This window comes from Cygnus atratus, chromosome 1 (assembly GCF_013377495.2).
Source record: "Cygnus atratus isolate AKBS03 ecotype Queensland, Australia chromosome 1, CAtr_DNAZoo_HiC_assembly, whole genome shotgun sequence".
Taxonomy (NCBI): domain Eukaryota; kingdom Metazoa; phylum Chordata; class Aves; order Anseriformes; family Anatidae; genus Cygnus; species Cygnus atratus.
In genome coordinates, this window is record NC_066362.1 from 116,152,018 (window position 1) to 116,161,738 (window position 9,721).

The window sequence follows — 9,721 nt, forward strand, 5'->3', positions numbered from 1 at the left end:
AGGTCCTGCACTTGAGCAGGATCAATACAAAGAAATAATGCTGTGTATTCTTGAGAGGCACAGAATTTTCAGAAATGCCAAAAAATTATTCAAAGAAAAGTGACTGATCCACAGTAGTGGCACTAGTAAAACTAAAATATAATTGCAAACAGATTTCCCTGATTTTTAAACACAAGTGTATCTTACATTTGATCCTCACCATGCAAGTTGAGGAGAAATACAGTGACTCTTTGAAGATTAATATAGTCTGTAATAGAACTAGAACAATAGGAACAACCCTTCCTGTGGGAGAACTTGTTTAAAAAAAAAAAGTTTAAGAAACCTTCAAAACCTGTTTTAGAACCCTGTTTAAGTTAATTTCATTTTGGAATTTAAATTATTTTACAAAAATTGACTTTGAAAAGCATGCAGCAGACCCTGGTCTGTAGTGCTGCTTATGTTATTTCTGAGAGGTAGACTTCAGTTTCTAACACCTCCATATTGCCTTTCTGATACTGGCTCGACTCCCTTAGCATTTTTGTATTTCAGTGGTGTGATTCGTCAGTCCTTCCTACGTAAGAAGTCTTGAATGTTTATTCCTGGAGATGAGAACAGGCTTAAAATCTTTCCTACAAGTCAATTGTGCGTGGATTCCTTGTGGAGAGTTAAACCGAGAAGAACATTTAATGGTGACATCATTCCTTTAGAATTGTATGCTGTTTTTCTGAATTATCACACAGTGTTTTGGATTCAACACCAGCATATAGTAGCCAATGTCAGAGTTGCTCTAAACAACGACAACAAAAAGCCTCCCATGTCTTCGCTGTGGGCATTTTACACTGTTTCACACAGAACATGTAACGTGCTGTAACAGTCCCTAGGCTAAGCTGTGCCTTGTTTACATTTCTCCTTCAGATGTTTGTCTTGCAGAATAAAAATAAAGCCCTGGGAGGCTTTGGATTTTGCTCACTGTATTTTTATTTTTTTATTTTTTTTTTTACTATGTACAAGTTCTTCAGTCTTGGAAAGTCTCTCCTGTTAGCATTTCTGCAATATTTGTTGCTGAAGTTAGTTGCTGTTTCTTCTTCTGGTTGACCTTCAAGGGAGACTCACAGGGCTAACCAGATAGTGAATGCAAAGCTCAACATAAAAATATACACACAAAGTCAGAAAAAAAATACATTAGAAGGGAAAAAGACTGAAACTGGAGTTCAAGATCTTAAGGGAGAAGTCTTTCTTTTTTTGTTAAGTCCACTAAGATTCCCAGGCATTCAATTCCTTAGCATTTCTTTCTGTAGTTGAAAGCATTAGTTTGATCAAGGTTTGGTTGGACTCCAATCTTGACCGTTCTGTGATCCTGCTCAGAGAAGGATATGATCCCAAAATAGCTCTCATTGAGGTAATTTTGCTCTTCACAAACCATTGTGTATGTGGAGAGAATCCCTGATTAAATCCTACCTCTTTGATCCAGATCTGTTGAAAAGCGTGGAAGTGCCAAGACTTCAGCTCTGCAGGGAAATGAATCCCACAGTCTCTTAATGTAGGGAGCAGATCTCATTCCATGCGGGAGCCACGTTTTCATTGGCTTTAACACTATGGTAAACATCTGGGAGATATTTGCAGTAAAATGAAGGCTGAAATTGTAAACGCTTGTATAATCCAATATGCGTACTCGTCTCTGCAGAGTATTGCCACAGAGTAATTTTGTTTCTGGAAAGAAAGCCCTCAAGTCTCGCCCTGTCATTAATGCCTTTGAGAGGAAGAACAGGAATCATTCATGAGGTCTGCACTGTCTCCAAGTGGACTGACAGAAAGGAGAGAGCGCCCAGTGTTTCTTCCTTAGAAATACGCTCTTTTTCTTTATGGAAAAGGGAAGAAAATGCTGTTTGATGTTGACGGGCTGCAAAATTGGCCACTGAGGGCTTGAACTCCACCACTGCTGCCTGCCAAGAGTAGAAAGTACCCTATCGCTCCCTACATACACATACTTCAGAGCACAGTGAACGAGCTCCTTGGGTGGAATAGATGAATTTTTAATCTAAGTCAATAGAGCACAGTACTAAGGGAAACAATACAAATGCCAGGCACAGGAATTTGCAGTTGACTCTTGCCATGTTTTGGGCTTGCATATAATTTTTGCTGATTATTTCTAACCGGCTATGGACAATGATCCTAGTTTGCCACGGAGCCTTGCTGCTGATGATAGGCAGCTCATGAATCTCTCAGGACCCGATGGCAACTTACAGTTTTTCTCATGCAATCTTCAATCTTTTCTGTATTAGTTTAGTGTATTTAATGCAGGTTGTCACAGGGAAAAAAAATTTTGCTATGAAAGCTACTAGTATCTTGCTGGATGTTTTTCAGTATGTGGTGGTGGTAATTTTTACATAAAAGGTTCTGTCTTTTCTCCTCCCATCCTAAAATACCAACTTTAAGAAGATTAAAGGCCCTCAAAATAAATAATCTTTGTATGAAGCATCCTGTTTTCACTTAGGCAAGAGTCTGAAATGAGTTGAAAATGATGATGTGTTTTCTGGCTCTCCCTTTGCAGAAACTTAAATCCACATTCTGTGGCTTGCACACAACTGCATTGTTCCAACAATGGCGTGTAGTCTTCGGTTTTGATTTTATTCCTTTTACTTTTTATTTATTTATTTTGTATTCATTTGACTATTATCACTATCTTGCTAGTGAGCTGATGCTAGCTGGAAAAACTAAGCAGTTTGGTTGCAAGCTTACTGAATTTCATTCAGACTTTTAAAGGTTAATTTAAAGTAGAAAATCTCTTTGTAACCGCTGAAGGAAAAGAACAAAGTGAAAATTGCCATTACCCAGGTAACAGGACTAGAAACAGAGGCAGCATTAGTCAACATACCATGTACTCCCTGCAGCTTGAACTCGAATGCAAATCTGTTCTGTTGGGAGCGCAGCAGTGGCCTGACTTCCCACTGCTCCGTGTGCACATTTCCCCAGGGAATAAGCAGCACGGCGATGCCAAGCTGCTCTCCCGGAGCAGTGGGGTCTGAAGCAAGTGACTCATGGCTGCACGACGACAGCATCTGACGCAAGACACACACACGGCACAAACTGCTGAGAGAGGCAGTTCGTGACTGCAAGGTTTATTCCTACGCGCAGGAAAGGCCTCGTTCTTTTCCAGCTGTTACCAGGCTTTACAAAACACATTCATGTAGTGTGGCATCTCTCATCCAAAATCTACACCGAACAATTTTCAAGGTCAAATGTTAAAAATCAGATACTGAAATCTCTGTGAAATCAAACCATTCAATGCAATGAAGTAACACCCTTTCCTCCCCTCTTTTTCCCCATGTACCTTAGAAAGGAAAGAAAAGCAAAATGAAAAGAGCACATGCATTTCTCTAGTGCCATTATCGTTGTACTGTATCGCACCATAGCTGCTTGTGTCTCCCACCTCGCTGCTTGCCAGAGCAGGGTTTAGGTCTGCTGCTGGAAATATTACAGCTGCTGGCGAAGAGGTATGTGCGCTTATTCTGCTACCTCTAACACTGGCGAATGATTACAAAAGCAATAAAAAGGGGTAACCGGGGTTAAACACCTAATAATATGAGTTACTTTTCCCCAACATCAGGTAGTAGATACTAAGCACACTGGGAATGGATCCTGAAGGTGTAAGCATGAGCATCCAGGAAAAAAATGCAAGCTGACCCTCAGCGCTGTAGCTCCCTTAGCAAACCAACAGAGGCCTTCTGCTTCCCTTCCATTAACTCAAACCATGGAGTTAAGTGGACACTGGAAACAAAACGTAGACAACAGCAGCAGTGGAAATATTTATGTCCAGTTACTGGGATTTGTACCAATACAGTGAGTGTTTCAGCTGAGAATTTCACAACAAAGTGGTCTTGCATTGTTTTTAACAGGAGTATTGTCCTCGTGAAGGAGATGATGTTGAGGATCAAGACTCCTATACTATACAGTGCTAAACAGTGTTCAACTTGTATTCAAGCATTTTAAGAACTTTGTTATTGCTGGCCCATCTCTCATCTTGACACCTGGCCCCTGGTGTGTTATTCCTTTCACTTCCATAAAACAGTTCATGTGAGGATTGACAGACTGGGCCTGACAGCTGGAGGCTGATACATTTCATGATCTCCCTCAGGCTCCACTGGGAAGATATTTTTGTGAAAATGCTCAGGATATAGGGAGTTTCTGCAAGTCTGTGATAAAAAACAGAGCTGAATCAAAGGTGTATGAGAATCGATAATCCATTCTTGCTCTTCTGATACTGTCCTTTCTTAGTATAAAAAATGACTTTTTTTTTTTTTAATTGCTACAAGGCTAGACTACTCTGGGGTGTGGGAGGGATTATTTAGGTCCCCATTCTGCAAAATTACAAAGGCAGTAAGAGAGTAGTTTCCATGACTGGATCTGGAGTACAGAATTGTATGTACTACTTTCATCATTACCTGCCCACTCTCAGGACTGTTTCCCTCAATTCTGATGAAATGAGTGCTGTGAGTGCTATTCTCTGTGTGCTAATCACTAATGCAGTCGATATGGATTTAAGTCCAACATTTTTTCTGTGGGCTGTTTTTTCACCAAAGCTGAAAGCACGTCAGCCCTGCTAGTTTGCAGTTCAAGTTCACGCGAGGTTTCTGCAAAGCGGCGCCGGTGCTCTTTTTGTCCCACAGGCAGCAGCCTCACTTGCCTGTGAAATGCTTTGGCATGGCCTTTCTAATTCTCCCCTGCAGAATAAGCTTGATGGCAGGATCAATTTTTAATAATTTACTTTCTTTTGCTGTAAAAATGGCTCATTTTCTGCCATTATTGACAATTCCTGGCAAAGTTAATAATTTTAATACAGGCCAAGTGAAAATTTGGTCTGAAACAAGAATGGCAGTCCCCTCCTAAGGCAAAAGCTGCTAATACTTTGTTATTACTGTTCCAATCATAAACTGGTACTTTGCAATCTGACTTAGCAAACGTTCAACTGAGCAGCAAAAATCAGTATCAAATACAGGTGGTCTTCTGATCAGGGAGCGCACTGTTATACTCTGTGCTGGTCCAGTTCTGCTGCCTTGAAGACTTGTTGAGAAAAGGAAAAGCTACTGATCTGATTTTTATATAATCTCAACCTCTTGTCTTCTGATAAGGCCTATGATTTGGAGAATCCATATATAATTTACAAATTCTAATTTAAGACCCCTCTCCCTATGCATCTCTTATCAGGCTGAGTGCTTATTCTTGGCAGTCCCGTATCTTTTCTACCATGCTTATGTAGAAAATCTGGACTGCAGGAGACGTTGGTAGCTGACATAGTCTGTCCCCCATTCCAAGACAAAATTAAATATAGCTACCAACATTCAAGAGGTATTTCTTTCACTAGTTATGAAACGCAAAAAAATTGAAGAATAAAATTCAACAGTCTTCCAAAGTAATCTCTTCCTGTGCTTTTCATAATCCTCTGCACAGTGGAGGTAAGCCCTCCTTTATGGACATAAAAATTGACAGCACTCCATCAGACCCTAACCATGCTGAATATGCGGCAAGGATTACTTGCAGACTAGTCTTGCAGACTATATTTTTGTTTATGCAGTCCAAAAGGTGATTACCTTCACTGCAATACTGATATTGTTGACTCATGTTAAACTGGTTATTCACTGTAATCTCACCATTTCTTCATGCACTGGCAGCTGAAATTCCAGAGGACAGCAAGACAAACATCAGAGGGCAGCAGTCTGTGCAACAAATGGCCCACACAGGTGTTTGTCCTGCCTGCCCACGAGGGTAGGTAAAGATGTGTAACTTCTTTCACTGCTGGCTGGCCAATTGTCATGTGTATCGCCCTAGGTCTGCCACAAGGTGCTCTGCTTTTTCATGCATGGACAGGCAAAGCAGACAAGCAGGGAGATGTGAGAAAGAGGAGAGTTGTGGAAGGAGACTATAAAAAAGAAAAAGGAACATTTGTGGAACATTGCCATTTCTTGATAAACCATTATCTTCTGGAATGTCCTCTCTCTTGATCAAATTAAGATCATCATCTAACTCAAAATTCATTATTTCTGGACAATATTCTGCTCTGACCAAGCAGAACTGGTTTGAGGGGATGGGTTACCCTAAAACAAGCAAACATGCAAAAAACAACAAACAGTAAATCTCCATGCATAAAATGCCATGCAAAATCCAGTGACAAGGTCAGGAGCTTGAGAAGGTGCCATCTCAGCAGTACCACAGCAGTATCTGTAGTAGCCTAGGATATCTTCTCTATTTGCCTACATTTGATCTAACCTGGACTTTTTTTTCTTTTTCTTCTAATGAAACCCCTTGTCACATATTGAATGGTTATTTGCTCTTTGAATAGTCCTATTAACCCCCAGATTTGGAGGAGTACCTGGGAGTTATTATTTTTTTTTTTTTCAAACAGAACAGGTTTGAGGATAGCATGACAGAATGCACAATGACTATGGACTTGAGGCCTCGCTTTACTGTCTCCTGTGACACACACTCATTTTCCTGAGGAAGGGGCCTCCTTCTCAGGCTAAGCAGGGCAAAATCTGCAGAAAACCACTGCTCAGAAACAGGGTGCTCACACTTGCATGAACTGTTTTCTGGACAAAGAGAACTGATATGTGGTCTTTGTCTTGCTTGTGATAACTTTCTTTTAGCAAACAGGCATATAGGTTCCCCCATCTTTTGAAAAACTGAGTGCTTGATACTCACATGCTGTTGAGTCTCTCCCTTGCTAACTTGCCTGGTGGTGCATGCAAGTTCCACTGCTTAATGCATTACACATACACTTACAGCTTAGAGTATAAGGGGAGGCTTCAGATATTCCTCTGGGGTAAGCATAAAGACTGTTAGGAGTCTTTCAGACTCCTTTCAGAATATTAAGAAGAATGCAGTAATCCTGCAGAGAACGGGTTTCTCCATTTGCTTGTAGAAACAGCATGTGCTCCCCTCCAACAAATACACTTTCACTGCCAGCAGCTGCAGAGGAAGGCAGAAAGCTCTGCCTTTGCATGCTCACTGCCTTCCTACCAAGGGCCTCAGCATTGCCACACTGGAGTTCCTTCACCCACGTACATAAGCGTCTAGTATCAGCTGTTCTCTGCTACGTGAGACTTCCCTGAGCATACTCCTTGCTTTGACTACGTGGCCAAGTAGCTGCAGGAGTAGCTGCTGTACAAAACCTAAAGACAGGCCTTACTAAACGCATGAGGCGTGCTTTCCTTCTTGGGGGAGGAACGTGCTCCAGTGAGAATGTCAGATGCGCTTGGGCAGTTTTTAGAACGAACAGCTGTAAGTGCCAGAACACTTCCTGGCATCTTTGAGCGGTATATCACTATCACGAAGGGAAAGATAGAGTCAGGGCAGGCACAAAAAGTACAGAGACAAACCAGTAATGTCAGTGCACAACTGTTTTTACAGCGGCCCAGTTTCCCCTGACAATACAGTGGAACCCACAAGATAATTTCAGTCATGCCCCAAAGGAATGTATGACAGTCTGTATGTATTGTATGCTTGCACAGTCAGAGCAGAGTATTATGCCCCATTGCTGGGGAAGGGAGGAAAAGCTGAAAAAAATGGACAATATCTATATTCCAACAATTGCCCTCCAAGCTAGAGGAAGGCAGAAGATAGGTTACTCTTCAGTGTTCCAAGAGCTATGAAAAAACACAGGATAAGAACATTTCAGCATTTGTTGTGTTGCGTTTGTGGAGGCTTTAACAACAGCAAAACAAAGGCACATATGCCATCTGTTCCAAATATATGAAGCAATAGCCACTCACTTGAAAAGCGTAGGACACAGGCAGCAATTGCTATGAAATGAAAAAACAGTGTTTACACTTCAGGCTGAATGAACAAGTTGCTGAATGAACAAGTAGGTTTCATGTTAACTGATGGCAGTGTGTAAAGCTTCAGGCATGTATTGCAAAGCAGGCTGTGTTCTCTGAACATGCATCACGAAGAGAGGCATGAGTAAGTGTGTGTGGTGAGAGGACAAGTGGGAACGGGACAAAGAATTTGAGGCAGGACAGGAAGCCGAGAAAAAATGATGATAGGTTAAAAGTGGAAACAGGGACTAGATAGCCAAGGACATGGACTTGGAAAATATGGGAAGAAAGAAGACATGGCAGAGCTGCTGGTGAGAGATGGCAGAGTTATCGGGGAGGTCAGAATAGCTCAAGTCAATGAAAAATTAGAAGAAAGTCTATCACAAAAAAAAAAAAAAAAAGGAAGAAAATGTGAAAGAGGTTAACAGACCTGGAAAGCAGTGTTGGCTCTAGGAATACTAAAATGATGAGAGGAGAATAATAAGGCTTGGGACACTGCAGAATGAGGGATATGGGATGTGACTGAGTGGAGGAAGGCAGGCAAGGAGCCTGGAGGTGGAAAATGAAGATGGGTGACCAGAAACTCAGGAAGATCACATCCCACTGTATGCCCTTGACCTGCCACACAGATCTGTATCCCTGAGACAACCTCCTCGTGAAATGCTGTTTTGTTACGTTTTCCCAGACTGCTGTATCATGAGCATACATGGCACAGATCATCCCCAACTTGAATCATTGTTCTGACCTTATACTCCAAGGAGATGCACTAATTTCTGAAATTAGAAAACACCTAAATTTATAGATGATGGAAATGTAAGTCTCAGCCTTAACTCTACTGGAATCTAAGTTCCGCTGTAACACTAACTAAAGCTTTAGAAACAATGCACTTTCTCTTTCTTTGTGCTAAATTCATCCCCTTTAAGATTAATATCTCAAATATTCATCTGACAGTTTATTCATCCAAGTGTGAGTAGTAGCCAGCACGAAGAAAAGATTTTTTGTTTGTTTGTTTGTTTTTAGAGCTTTCATATCCTGTCGTCAAACACTGCATAAGGTACTGCAAACTAAAGTAGAATCTGTTAAGTGGTAAGGCCAGCCTAGAACAAGCTCTAAGTTCGGCAACTGGAGTGACAAAAGAGAACACTATGTTCCCTCATTTTCCACCAAATTGCCTATGATGAGGAGAATATTATTTCATATTGCTGACAAATAATCATGCCATTTCCAGAGTCATTTTAAGGCTAAGAAGAACAAGAGACATAAGGCATGATTTCTTGCTGTGATCTTTGACTGAACCCGTATCAGTCAGTAATGACAAATGGTCAAAGGAAGATGAAGTTCCCAAACACGTTATCAAGCCCTATCTCTGCAGAGCTTTGATGTATTGTGGCACTTGCCAGCCAACACATCTTCTTTTACTCTTTGGCAGCACTCCGAAAGATTTTTTGTCTGTTTGTATCAATAACACACAATCGCATTCACTTCAAATACTGACTGCAAGCGCTGTGGTCTGTCAGAGCGCCTACAGCTTGGGCAAGCATGCCATGAGGGTGTGTTGCGTGTGGGGTCAACCTGTGGTGTCAGCAGTTTCACAGCACTTTTGGGATGCCTGAGGAGCTGTAGGGCAAGTGGGACGTGTGGGCTGCCCTCGCCTTCACAGCTCACTGGTGGGGCGTCGACTGCGGGGCAGGCATGGCGGGGCGCCAACACCAAATGGCGGACAGCGTGGGGCAGGTGCGCGGAATGGCGGACGCCACCCACCCCTCGCTCACGCACCCAGGGGTGCGGACAACACGCGTGGGGCGTCGAGGTGCCCACGGGCAGCGTGCGGCAAGCGTGAGGCGACACCGGGCGGCCCTGCGTGACAGGAAAGGGGGCGGGCGCCTGCCACTGGGCGGGCGGCAACCCGCCGCCGCTCTGTCAGCAGTGCT